This window comes from Chelonoidis abingdonii, chromosome 3 (assembly GCF_003597395.2).
Source record: "Chelonoidis abingdonii isolate Lonesome George chromosome 3, CheloAbing_2.0, whole genome shotgun sequence".
Taxonomy (NCBI): Eukaryota; Metazoa; Chordata; order Testudines; family Testudinidae; genus Chelonoidis; species Chelonoidis abingdonii.
In genome coordinates, this window is record NC_133771.1 from 189,849,308 (window position 1) to 189,864,290 (window position 14,983).

Sequence of the window (14,983 nt, forward strand, 5' to 3'; positions counted from 1 at the left end):
GGAACAAGTGCGGGGGGAACTGGGATAGCTGGAGGCAACCGCTCCCCAGTGCGTGGACCGGCTCCTCTGGCCAGACGTCAAGCCTTTGGACAAATGGAATGCCAACAAAGCGCATTGTGTGATCCACCTAGTGAAAGCGCATAAACAACTACCGATTTTAATTAAAGATCTGGTTGGTAATAATCGGGTTAGTCTACGCCTCGACCAATAACTCGCTGCACGAATGGTATGGAGCGTGCGCGTCCGCCGCCCTGTGTTAGACGCACAATGCAGTGACACGAAGCACAGAAGGATGTGTTGAACCACCCGAGCACACTCACTGGGCTCTTGGCAGATTCCTGTGCGCACCATCACCCACCGACCAAATACCTGGGACGACGCCTCACGAATAACTGCTGTCCCCAAGGTGGCTACCTGAGACCTAAACCATTCTACTAAAAATCAGGGGCCTCGAGAGCACTCCTACAGCGAAACCACACCCAGGCGGGAGCTTGGGAGTAGGGAAGCGGGTTGGCTGAATCAAATTCTTAGTGGTCGCTGGCGCAAAACCGGCCAGATGACCGCAGCTAAACAAAGCAAGAGTGCAGCCAAACCGCCATCACCGGAGTACCCACGCCAAAGAGGGGCTTCCAATCGCCTGATTTTACTGGTCAGGCCATACACGACACACTAGCATGGTCTCTTGAGATGAGCTTGTCTGCAATTTGCGCTTCCATCAACTCTCGGTATGCGATGAGAGAAAGAAGAATATTGGATAAGTGGGACAGAATTGCTAGGCCCTACGATGAACGCCAATCTGCAACTTGCTGCCGACCAACTGGTCAATGACTTATGTTTACACCCAGCACAATTAAGCAACTATTTGCTTATATTACGAAACACCGACAGGATGTACAAAATTTACTCTACTGAACTACAATGACACCCAATGTATGAAAATCTATAAAGAGTATTAACCACGGCATTAGTATGGTAAGAATGAACAGATCATGACGAAACGACTACCCAAACCTACATAGCAAAATCTCTCTCGGGAGATGGAAGCTAGTGAAACGAACACCATAGTTAAGAAATCAAAAGTGCCATGCCTCACCCTGTGAATGTCAGACTGAGAGCTTTAGGCCTATTGAGGGTAAAGTTTCAGTGGATAATCGAGGATTTCATAAAGATATGACCTCCTCTAATTACATAAAGGAAGCTAACTAGCTTTATTAGAATTAGTGACAAAAACAAAAAACCAATATGCGGCATATGGGTTTGCACTGGACATTGGTAATACATGCTAGGAGGCTTTTGAACGATGGTGGGCATTTTAACAGACGTGGTAAAAATAGGAACTGAAAGGTTCCACATCGTGTATGAGGTATAAGATTAAATATAAATAACGCAGGAATCTAAGGTCTAGTACGTGAGATGTGATTGTGCTAAGAAAATTTACTAGTGACCAGATATCATCAGCTGCATAGTGCAGTTTGTATGGTGGCAGCAAGATAAGAATATACTTTACAGGGGTTGAAAAGTTTATAAATCGAGGTCGTAGAAAAATTAGAGAAATAAGATATTGGTGAGGATAATAGGCATTTTGGTATGTTTTATTCTGTATGTTATTATTTTTTATACAGGGGTGTTTAAGAAACACTGATTATTTGTCAGGAGCATCTTTGAGTGGCCTGCGTGTGTCCTCAAATGACAACAATAGAGTAAAAAGGTGAAGTGGCATATTTATTGACCTGGATAACAGCGTGACTTACGTCATGGAATTAAGTTTAACATTAGTAGTGGGTCTTTTTTTTGTACGCATATTCAGTATGCCAACCTAACGGGCGCTGTCCCGGTTAGACGCACAGTTGTTCTTTTTTGATCGCTTATTACGTTGGCTATAGTCGCCAGCCTGCTTGTGACTTGGGGTCCCATCCAGCTTTGCCTCTGCAGTGTCAGGGCTATCGTTACCCACATGGTGAGCCGTGTGACGCGAGCAGCTCCTGATATCCGTGTCTCTCTATTCCCGTACTCCTCGCCTGTACTCCCCCTTTATTTTTCTAACTTTGCATCACCTTCATGTCCATTCTATTTCCTGCACCCGGTATTCACAGTTTTATGAATCATGCGCAGTTCACGACTTCTGGAACTATACAATACAGATTTACTTTAGTAATGGTGATGACTTGTTTTGTTTGTCCACTTATAAAACTTTCTCTTTTGCTAGAGTCATCCAATAAATAGATCCTGAATTCCCAACTGAAAAAATCAATGAAGCTCTCTTGACTTACTGGGCATGGGAATTTCATGGTTAGTTACTTAGATTCGTCAACAAGAGAGAATCGTCATGAAATTCGGGTGTCATATCTGGTTCTAAATAACTGATGGTAATGGTTGTGTCAGTAGGGATTTACTGTCTTTTGAATAGTGTACCAGAAATTATTTACAATGCAGCAAGGGAATTGGAGCATCCATCTATTCTTTTCTAATTAGACAAGAGATGGCACCTTTGGCAATGCAGCGACGTAAGGGTAAGCCCCCTGGGCCGGCCGTTTTGTTCCGCTGCGCATCTGCAGGTTGGGCCGATCAAAGCTCAACTGGTTGGGTTGCTGTCGAAGGCAAATGGAGTGCACGGGAAGGTGGCAACGACATCTTGGCCTCGTGTGCTTCCCGCAGCCCAGTAGGTGGACGATGCACCACAGTCTGGCGGAGCTGGAGGGGCGACTTGTGGACAAGGTATACAAGCAGCTTGGCACAGGGGTACCTGGCAAGCTGCGGGCAAGGTGCGTCCCTATTCACAAATGTATATCCAGAACATAAGAGCCTGCATTTGGAGGCCGAGGTAAATTAACAGATTTATACAAAGAAAATCCCCCCCCATACGCCTTGGGAAAACAAAACTTATGTTGAGTGCAAAAAGCCCCCAAACCCCCCTCTTTCACATCCAACCAACAGCGGCCATGGCCTCCCTATCATACGATCACTGCTAATGATCACCCTTACATCACCCCCCGCATCGCCATTGTGCTGGTAGCAGGAGAATCCTGCTTGCCCAGACGCTGAAACCGTCCGCCAATCCCTCCTCCAATCCCCCCCGCTTCCTGGCAGTAGTTAAGCAATCGCCCAACATGTTGCCCCCTGTACTTCCTGATGTTTCTACAAACGTAAACATGGATTAATATCTCTCTCCTGAACAATAGCACCGCAGGAGGCAGAACGTTTGTTTATGCAATGCCTTCAGTGTGCATGCCTCTTCCAATGCCTTGCTATACCAAATGTCATTGCACCATGCAAAATCATTGCGTTTGAAAGGTTACTTACTAATGGGGAAGGAGAAGGCTGCTTGGCCAGAATGTTTCTCCATTATAGCAATTAGGTTTTTAGAGTTTCCTCCTCACGACATTCTCTTAATATGGACATTAATTGGATGGATTTCTACTCCATCCCCAACAGTTAAACGAAATTATTTCCGTGTAACAGTAATGTCTGCGACTGCAAAGCCAAAAGCCCTGGTTGTCAATGCTGTTTTCTACAAAAAACCGTCCCTTGTTTAATCTGGTGGTTTGGTTTACAGAGAATAAGGGCACTTACCGGGTCGCTTCATGGCTCACTGTCTGGCCCTTCTCGCTTGAGGGGAGAGCGCAGACACTGTGATTCTTGGGGAGGGTCTCAAAAAAGAGGATCCTGGCCTCCTGTTTGGGTTACGGACTGTGTTGTGTTGCCTATCACCACGGTTCATTCCTTCATCTCAACGTCTTCCGTTTAACTCGATATTAATGACGACGTCGTGTGAACGGATACAGCGTTAAATCGGTATATCGGCCATTAAACCGATTTAAAGTCACAGTGTAGACCTGGCCTTTGACTTATTAACAGTTGCTATACATATTATGCTATCCTATCTTGTGAAATTGGAAGTATGCCTGCCTAGCTCATAAAATTATGGATATGGCTCTTGTGCCATGTAATGATCAGATCAGTATTGCATGGCCTTTTTTCTCCAGTAGAAAAAGTTGATAACATTTCTGACATCTATTATAGTTTGCTTTGAGGAAGCATATAAAGTTAATAAATGATTAATGATGTTTCAGATGTAAAATCACTGATGGTGTAGTATTCTATTTGCAGATCGCACAGCATTATCTGACATATAGTTGACAGGTGTAGTATTTTGTTGTGAATTTGAAGATCATTTTGATATTTTGTTTTTTCTTGTTTCCAAATTCAGTCCATGCTAAAAATATGAAATGTACTCAGATCTATCTTACAAGATTTTGACATTTTTTCCCATTACACTTGAAGAGGGTTATTTTTGGAGTTTCTACAGTGGCAGGTGAGAATTAAAGGTGGAGCAAGGCCAGGAATTCTGTGTTTGTGTTTGTCTATATAAGAACATAAGAATGGCCATACTGGGTCAGACCACAGATCCATCTAGCCCAGTCTCCTGTCTTTTGACAGTGGCCAATGCCAGGTGCCCCAGGGGGAATGAACAGAACAGATAATCATCAAATGATCCATTCTCTGTCGCTCATTCCCAGCTTCTGGCAAAACCGTGAATAACCTTGTTTGCAGACTCTATCCTGGTGTTCCTGTTAATCTGCATAGTTTTATAATCCCTGGCAGACTGATCGCCTTTTGAAGCCTTCAGCACACCTTCAGAATGCCCACCGAAACCAATCCCAGCACAGACTGACCTTTCCCTCTCTGTGACAGGAGTCCCATATTTTCACTGTGAAAAGCTAGCCACTTTGGACCCAGTGCTCTATTGTTCTGCATCTTATATAGTCCTTTCTACGAGTTCTAAGTGGATGTAAAACATTACTAGAGCTGAACTGTGTGCTCATCATACATTAGTGCAGGGATTGGCAACCTTTGGCACGTGGCCTGTCAGGGTAAGCCCCCTGGTGGGCTGGGTCAGTTTGTTTACTTGCCGTGTCTGCAGGTTTGGCCGATCACAGCTCCCACTGGCTATGGTTCACTGTTCCAGGCCAATGGGGGATGCAGGAAGCGTGGTGGGCCGAGAGATGTGCTGGCCACCACTTCCTATGGGCTCCATTGGCCTCGGACAGTGAACCACAGCCAGTGGGAGCTGCGATCGGCCGAACCTGCGGATGCGGCAGGTAAACAAATCGGCCCGGCCCGCCCTAGGGCTTACCTGGGCTGGCGGCCAAAGGTTGCCGATTCCTGCATTAGTGTAAACAATTCACAAGGGGCAGAGCAATGGAATATCATGCAGTCTATTGGTATAAATTACTGTTTCTACTGCAAAGAATATGGCACTGAAACAGAACTTTGTTCCAGAATAATTAATTATCTGTAAGTTTTAAAAGGATCTTAGAGACAACTAGGGATACATTGCAATGAGGTCAACACAGAGAAAAGAGATTCACCCTATCCCTTTGAGATAGTCTAATTCCAAGGTTCTGCATGTGGGGGATTGTGACTTTAGGGGAATTATGAATAGTAGAGGTAGGTGACACCCGTAGTTGTGTTGATTTCACTGAGTGGTTTTGGTTTAAAGAAAAAATCTGAAAAAATCTAAACAGCTTATTTTGATACTTTCTAAACTAAACATTTTGACTTTTTCCATTTCAAATAACTTTTTTTTTCAAAATTTCCTTTCATTTTATTTTAAAACATAAAAAAAATTCAAAAGGCTCCAAATTGAAATTATGTTTTCAACTTTTTCAATTTACAAAAAAAAAAAAGATTCAACTCAAAATGATTTTTTGTTTCAATTGTTTGGAATTGCCAGTGAACTGAAAAATCAGTTATTTGCCCAGCTATAGTGAATAGGTGTCATGGCCACCCTGTCCTGCTAAGTGAGAATGGTGGGAATGGTGTCCAATCCTAGTCCAGGCTAGAGGGCTGGAAGGGGGTTTGTTATGCAAAAGCAGGTTGTTGCATGTAAAAGGTTGATAAACACTGATCTAATCTTAGTGTATACATGAGGTATTATCCTTTTTCCTTCCGTCCCTGGGTTTTGACTGTGTTGTGAGCCAGGGAAGGATGTGCATCTGAATGTCAATGATTCCATCTGTGATCTTATTCATAGATTCCAGGACTGGACGGGACCTCAAGAGGTCATCCAGTCCAGTTCCCTGCCCTCGTGGCAGGACCAAATACTGTCTAGACCATCCCTGAATGACATTTATCTAACCTACTCTTAATATCTCCAGAGATGGAGATTCCACAGCCTCCCTAGGCAATTTATTCCAGTGTTTAACCACCCTGACAGTTAGGAACTTTTCCTAATGTCCAACCTAACCTCCCTTGCTGCAGTTTAAGCCCATTGCTTCTTGTTCTATCCTTAGAGGCTAAGTGAACAAGTTTCCTCCCCTCCTCCTATGACACCCTTTTAGATTCCTGAAAACTGCTATCATGTCCCTTCTCAGTCTCTTTCTTTTCCAAACTAAACAACCCAATTCCTTCAGCCTTCCTCATAGGTCATGTTCTCAAGACTTTAATCCATTCTTGTTGCTCTTCTCTGGACCTTCTCCCTTTCTCCCATCTTTCCTGAAATGCGTGCCGAACTGGACACAATATTCCAGCTGAGGCCTAACCAGCGCAGAGTAGAGCGTGAAGAATGACTTCTCATGTCTTGCTCACAACACACCTGTTAATACATCCCAGAATCACGTTTGGTTTTTTTGCAACAGCATTCACACTCTTGACTCATATTTTAGCCTGTGGTCCTATACCCCTAAATCCCTTTCTGCTGTACTCCTTCTAGACAGTCTCTTCCCCTTTTGTATGTGTGAAACTGATTTTTCCTTCCTAAGTGGAGCACTTTGCATTTGTGTTGTAACTTCATCCTGTTTACCTCAGACCATTTCTCCAATTTGTCCAGATCATTTTGAATTATGACCCTGTCCTCCAAAGCAGTTGCAATCCCTCCCAGATTGTTATCATCTGCAAAGTTAATAAGCGTACTTTCTATGCCAATATCTAAGTTGTTGTGAAGATATGAACAGAGCCAGTCCCAAAAGACCCTGCGGAACCCACTTGTTATACCTTTCAGCAGGATTGGGAGCCATTATAACTACTCTCTGAGTATGCTAATCCAGCCAGTTATGCACCCACCTTATAGTAGCCCCATCTAAATTGTATTTGCCTAGTTTATCGATAAGAATATCATGCGAGCCGTATCAAATGCTTTACTAAAGTCTAGGTATACCAATCACCGCTTCTCCCTTATCCAAGACTCGTTATCGTATCAAAGAAAGCTTCGATTGTTTGACACGATTGTCTTCTTTACAAATCCATGCTGGCTATTCCTGTCACCTTACCACCTTCAAGTGTTTGCAGATGATTTCCTTAATACTTGCTCCATTATTCCCTGGACAGAAGTTAAACTAAACTGGTCTGTAGTTTCCTGGGTGTTTTTATTCCCTTTTTATAATAATGGGCACTATATTTGCCTTTTCCAGTCTTCTGGAATCTCTCCCATCTCCCATGATTTCCAAAGATAATAGCTAGAGGCTCAGATACCTCCTCTATTAGCTCCTTGAGATTCTAGGATGCATTTCATCAGGCCCTGGTGACTTGCAGCATTTAACTTTTCTAAGTGATTTTTAACTTGGTCTTTTTTTTTTATCTTTAAACCTACCCCCTTCCCATAAGCATTCACTATGTTAGGCATTCCTTCAGACTTCTCAGTGAAGACCGAAACAAAGAAGTCATTAGCATCTCTGCCATTTCCAAGTTTCCTGTTACTGTTTCTCCCTCCTCACTGAGCAGTGAGCCTACCCTGTCCTTGGTCTTCCTCCTGCTTCTAATGTATTGATAAAAAGTCGTCGTGTTCCTTTTTTCCTGTAGCTAGTTTGAGCTCATTTGTGCCTTGCCTTTCTAATCTTGCCCCTGCATTCCTGTTTGCCTATATTCATCCTTTGTATCTGTCCTAGTTTTCATTTTTTATATGACTCCTTTTTATTTTGTAGGTCATGCAAGATCTTGTGGTTAAGCCAAGGTGGGCTTTTGCCACATTTTCTATCTTTCCTACCCAGCAGAATAGCTTGCTTTTGGGCCCTTAATAGTGTCCCTTTGAAAAACTGCCAACCCTTCTCAGTTGTTTTTCCCCTTAGCCTTGATTCCCTTGGGACCTTACCTATCAGCTCTCTGAGCTTACCAAAATCCTCCTTCCTGAAATCCATTGTCTCTGTTTTGCTGTACTCCCTTCTACTCTTCCTTAGAATTGCAAACTTTATGGTTTCATGATCACTTTCACCCAAGCTGCCTTCTACTCTCAAATTCTCAAGGAGTTCCTCCCTATTTGTTAAAATCAAATCTAGAACAGCTTCCTCCCAGTAGCTTTTTCAACCTTCTGAAATAAAAAGTTGTCTGCAATGCAGTCCAAAAACTTATTGGATAGTCTGTGCCCCGCTGTGTTATTTTCCCAATATATATCTAGATAGTTGAAGTCCCCCATCACCACCAAATCTTGGGCTTTGGATGATTTTGTTAGTTGTTTAAAAAAAGTCTCATCCACCTCTTCCACCTGGTTAGGTGGCCTGTAGTAGACTCCTAGCACGACATCACCCTTGTTTTTTACCCCTTTTAGCCTAACCTAGAGAGTCTCAATACTTCCGTCTCTTATGTCCATCTCCACCTCAGTCCAAGTGTGTAAATTTTTAATATATAAGGCAACACCTCCTCCCTTTTTCCCCTGTCTATCCTTCCTGAGTAAGCTGTACCCATACACACCATCATTCCAATGATATGTATTATCCCACCAAGTTTCAGTGATGCCAACATTGTCATAGTTATATTTATTTATTAGCACTTTCAGTTCTTCCTGCTTATTACCCATATTTCTCTCATTTGAATATAGGCATCTAAGATACTGGTTTGATCTTGTCTCCCAGTTTTGCCCTGACCCTCCTTTCTCTCTGCCATTATAGCCCACACTCCCTCTCGTTTCCAACCCATCTCCCAGGTCTCCATGTTCCTCACTTACCTGTGGGCTTTGCTCACCTGTCCCCGTTGAACCTAGTTCTTGATCCTGCAGTCACCACCAGCTGGGATAGTCTGTTACCCATACAGAGGCAACTGAGTGATTGTGGCCCACTTCTTTAATTTTTATGAATGTTTTCATGTTAGTTGTTAATACTGTTTGGATTTATGAACTGTGCAGATCTAAAAGTAATATTCCTCCCATTAAATACTCTTATTTTTCTATAAACCTTCTTCTACCATTTCACTGTGAACATCTGTAAATAAAGAATATTATTGTTCTAAATACAGTCTGTGGATTTAACCCAAAAATAAGCACTAATGGATTATGGCCTGGAACTCAATGGATTATGACCTGGAACACCAACTAAGGATCTGGCCCTTAAAGTATATATTCAATTATGAAGCAAGTATCATGGATAATACACTGGGTTTGCCTTGTACCTCTTTGTCATAGATCACTCTAAATTTAAAATTCATTTGGTATCCATCAAACTTAGCTGTTATTGGTGTGACAGAAACCTGTTCTGAAATAAAACAGAATTTATTTGAGCAGAAAACCATGCAGCACATTGTGTTTTTAAAGGTCAGGCTGAATTTGAATCCATTTTGAGACTTCAGATTTTTTATGGTGAAACATAAGGACTGAAGAATGTCTTTAATAAATGTGCTGAACAGGCTGGCAAAACTCGCTTTTTTCCAGCCTGTTATCAGAGTTTTACAGAAATTCTTCCTTTCATAAGAACTTCATTATCTATTTCTTATATAAACATTTCTTTACAAACCGATAGGACTATTTCAGCATTCCTTTGTTGAGGGATCAGGTCTTCAGCTACCTTATATTAGTAAGTGACATATTCATAAAAGAGGTGTCCAAGTGGAGAGAGAAAATCATGGTTATCCATCTGTTTCTAATTGATTTCCTTTGCACCCTCTTCACAGTGAAGAGCATGTAAGGAATATGTGCATCTCAAGTTCTTGATTCTCCCCACAAAAAAATGCTGGTAGTCCAGCTGGCAGAAAGTTGTTAGTAGACTCAGGCTGCAGTATAGGAAGCCAAGGGTAGCTAGTTTGGTGCTTGACAGAATTACTTGCTCATGGCAAATGGAAATTTTGGACAGACTAGTGGGCAAGGCATGTAAGACAGGGGAGGGGAGAGGGAGAGGTAATGGGCTGCTGGAATGAGAGAGAGAGAGAGAGAGCACCTGCTTTTGAAATATGGTGAAGAATAATAGGATAGTGAAGGAGGAGAGTGTTATGATTTATTTGGTGTGATTGTATGAGCATTTTCATTGGCTTGGGGGTGAGGAGCAGTTGACTAGCTTCATTTTTGACTCAGCTGTATTTTTAATTTTTGGCGTGGGCACACAGAGCCCAGGATCGGTACTTTTTTTAGTATTCAGAGTTGACAATTCTTGCAATCCTATCATGAGTCTCATTATAATTGGTGTTTTTCTTAAAGTCAGCTCCTGGAGTCATGTGAATAAAGCAGAATCCCAGCTTTTTTTTTTTTTTAAAGTACCTAGCCCTTTGTGGAGGAAAGTATGAAAATATGACCTCAGTGTATTCTAAAGGCTCAAAAACCAGAAGGCAAATAAAAATAACCCAATATGCATTTGTAAGGGGTTCAGTCACAGAGACACTCTTGAGGCTGTTACCTGATGTGCTGGAATGACCTCTGAGTCCATTTTCCACTGCCAGTTTGGGACTCCAGAACCCTGCCTTGTTGAGCCAGACACACTGGTCTGCTGCAGCACAGATCCAGGTCTGGTCCACGTCCCCAAAGCTGCAGACTTTAACCAAAAACTGCTCAGCCAGTCACCTATCTCCAGCACCCAGACACCCAGTTCCCAATGGGATCCGAACCAAGAATAAATCTGTTTTACTCTGTATAAAGTTTATACAGGGTAAACTCATAAATTGTCCGCCTTCTAGAACACTGAATAGAAAAATATGCACAGCTGTTTGTTCCCCCAGGTATTAATCACTTACTCTGGGTTTGTTAATAAAACAAAAGCAATTTTATTAAGTCCAAAAAGTAGGATTTAAGTGGTTTCAAGTAATAACAGACAGAACAAAGTAAGTTACCAAGCAAAATAAAACAAAACAAGCAAGTCTAAGCCTGATACATTAAGAAACTGTTTGCAGGTAAATCACATCCTCAGATATTCCGATAAGCTTCTTTCAGAGAGTAGACTCCTTCTAAGTCTGGGCCCAATCCTTTCCCCTGGTACAGTTCTTGTTAGTTCCAGCTCAGGTGGTGACAAGGGGTTTTCTCATGACTGCAGACCCTTTAATTTGTTCCCCACCCTTTTATAGCTTTGGCACAAGCCAGGAATCTTTTGTCTTGCTGGGTCCCCACCCCTCCTTTTAAATGGAAAAGCACCAGGTTTAAGATGGATTCCAGTACTAAGTGACATGATCACACATCACTCTTAAGACCTCATTCTCCATTCTTCAGGGCTGGCCTGCACGTACCCAGGAAGGTTTGTGAGTAAACAGGGCCATTCACAACCAATTGTCCTAATTAATGGGAGCCATCAAGATTCCAAGCCACTATTAATAGCCCACACTTCGCATAGTTACCATAGGACTTCAGAGTAATATTTTATATTTCTAGCTTCAGATACAAGAATGATACATCCATACAAACAGGATGAACACACTCAGTAGATTATAAGCTTTGTAATGGTACCTTACAAAGAAGCCTTTCACATAAGGCACATTCCAGTTACATTATATTTACACTCATAAGCTTATTTTCATAAAACGTATGGAATGCAGCATCACAGCATTATTACTTTTTAAAAATCTCATGGTATTTAAGTCAGTCTCATGATCTTTTTGACCCCAGTGAATGATTTTTGAACATTTGGGGTTGGCAATACTGGTGTATACTTTTTATGCAGTGCAATAAATAAAAAATGGTAGGGCCTATTCTCCATGTGTCTTGGTAGGACCAGGGGAAGTGAAGAATATTACATGTATGTCCAGCTATTCTGACTGTATTTAGTGAGGGAGAGATGACTATACCTTCTAAATAACATACCTGCAGTAGTAAATAGGTGTCCAACTGTGGAATGAGCAAAGAGTAGGGAGTCTGGTCATTCTGAGTTCAATCATGTCTATGACAATGACTGATTGTGTGACAATGGACAAGTCACTTAAGTCCCAATTCAGAAAAGCATCCCTGTTCTTAAAATAATTTAATCATGAGTTTGAGCACGTTGAAGTAAATGATACTGTGGCAAAGTAGAAAGGGACTCCACAAACCTCAGTGCATTAGTGCTTAACATTTATTGACTGGACAAAACTGAGCAAGTCAAAGACTGAGAAAACTTTGCTGAGGCAAAACAACCTTCCAGATAGTTCAGGCTATAATTTGCCTTCTGAACCCAAAATAGTTTTGTGATATATTACCAAGAGGATCTGTGGCTGTCCTTCTCAATTGCTATCCCTTTGGAGTGTTCCAATTGTTGCATGCTCCATGAGATTACCACTGTCTGTAGAAAGATTTGCAAAAATTCTACAATTCACCAAATCAGAACCATGTCCATCTGATTTCTCTTCTGACAGCTTGAGGTGATGACTCAAGCACGTGTACTTCCGTGGGAGAAATATTTACTTGAGGATACTGCACTGATTCATTGGGTTCTGGATTAGGAAAGGAGGATAACCATATTGACACTTTGTAGACTGACAGTTTTTAGAACAGTCAGTCACACATGGAATTCCACCACCATTCCACATAACAATGTGTTTCAGTGCAGTTTTGGGGATCTCAGCTAAATTTCCCATCTATTCAGGGCATACAGAGCAACCACAAAAATGGCAGAAAGAAACTAAGGGCAGGTCTGTGGTACTGCTTAAATCTACCTAACTTATATCACTCAGGGATGTGAAAAAGCCAGCCCCTCCCCCAAACAGTGCAAGTTTTGCACTGTCCGCGCTGGCACTATATTGGTGAGAGATGCTCTCCCGCCAACATAGCTTCTGCTTCTTGCCAAGGTGGAGTAATTATGCTGATGGGAAAGCACTCTCCTGTTGGCTTAGCAGATCTTCACCAGACACACTACAGCGGCACAGATGCACAGATGTAGTGCTGTAGTGTAGACTTGCACTAAGAGGAATGTAGACTTCCACTAAGCACAAAGACTGCTATTCATCCAAACATGACTTGGCAATGTAGGAAAAATTCACCTAAGTATTTTACCAGTAGGGGAAAAAAAGGGGTTTCAAGCAGCCATTCTCTAATGAAGGGCACCCCAAACTACAGAGTGGATGGGCTGATCAGGCAATCCACAAATCAAGGGGGAAGAAATCTGAATTCCACTGTCTTCATCTGGGTAACATTCATCAAGAAACCCCTATTTTGGATCAGTCCCAAACAGGATCTCAGGCCTCTGAGGACAGACATGCTGACATAGCCACAGCAACTGTGGTATGTGATCCACTACCTCCTTTGCCATCAAAGATCATATAAAATGAGAGAGCATAAGTGAATATCACCATTACACACTTGTCTAACTATATAGATTAGTCCAGGTGTCAGTCTGAGGGTGGGTAAATTTCCTGACTGGACCAAACCTGAGGTAAGAGGGACTTATTTGCCATCCAAACCCATTCTTCATAAATGTAATAGTTGGGCTCTCTCAAACAGATTGTTGAAGAGCCAGAAATATTCTAGACAAATGATTGACATGCTGCCAGTATCTAAGGGGATAGAAAAAAAACTGATGTCAAAACCTGATATCAAGCATACAGTTTGGATTCAGCATTGGTATACAGAATAGAGAATGAAGCACAGGAATCCTCCAGTATAAGACAATCCCTACAAAACAGTTTGCCAGGAGGCCTAAGTATCAAGTAACTTGAGGTACAATTTGCAAGCCTGAATTCAGTTATCAGGTGCTGCAGGAAAGAGTCTCAATACAGTCATCCAGTCATCACTAAATTCCTAAAAGAGGTCGTGTTGATATACCTACAATAGATTAAATGCCAGTTCTGTGCTCTTACACTGTTGTAAATCCGGAGTAACTGCACTGAATGCAGGAGTGGTGGAGCCTTCCCAAAAGTGTGGGGGGGGGCCAGGGCCCTTACCCCCTCCATGGCCCCATCCCTACCCCTCATCTTCCCCCACAGTCCTGGCCCCTGGCAAGCCAAAAGCTGGGCCGAGAGCCGCCAACCCTCCATCTGCCCGGGGGTGGGGTGGGGCCAAGAGCAGCCACCGGCCCACGTACCCACCTCCTGGTCCTCCCACCCATGTCAGGAATGTCTATGGCTTCGCACAGCTGCCTGTGTGGCTCTTACCCCAAACCAGCTCTAGCTGGGGGGGCGGAGGGAGGGCTCAGAGCCACAGCCCAGCCATGGTAAAAGCCATGCAGGCAGCTCTGAGAAGCTGCAGACTCTTCATCTGCCCTGGGCCTCTCCACCCCAGGCAGAAGGAAGATCAACAGTGTGGGGTCCCACAGGTGCCCAAGCTCCCCAGCTGCCAGCTTAGTTGGGGGGATGAGGGTGGAGCGAGGCCTCGGGGGAAAGAGCAGGACAGGCTCGTCCATTTTCAAAAAGTGGGAGGGCCATGGTTCTCTGACACCCCCCTCCCCCATTCCGGCACTTTGGCTGAATGCAGAAACTGATCCAAAGCATTCATCCAATAATGTTGCAAGATTGAACCTGTCTAGCATTTGAATCTTTCCACCATTTTCAGAAGGTAACATTTTCTTCTAACCTGTTGTATAACATCCCAGGAAAATGCTATGGGAAAACCCATATGTGTGAATGGCAATCAAAATATATTTCAGCAAGGAACAAGCAATTGAAAATTTACATCTCTTTTCATGCATGTATGGAAGAAAGTAGCTGATGATGGACAATCCCCACAGAAAAGGATAAATGGACACAAATCAGATATTAGGAATGGCAATATACAAAAACCTGTAAGAGAACACTTCAACCTCCCTGGACACACAATAGCAGATTTGAAGGTAGCCATCCTGCAGCAAAAAAACTTCAGGACCAGACTTCAAAGAGAAACTGCTGAGCTTCAGTTCAT

The 14,983-nt window shown here is 42.8% G+C and overlaps 1 protein-coding gene across 26 annotated transcripts in view; it reads left to right on the forward strand.

The window, feature by feature from the left end:
• The window catches only part of NRXN1 (neurexin 1), a 1,354,235-nt gene that overhangs the window by 1,070,772 nt on the left and 268,480 nt on the right, over window positions 1-14,983 (forward strand). The window lies entirely within an intron of this gene.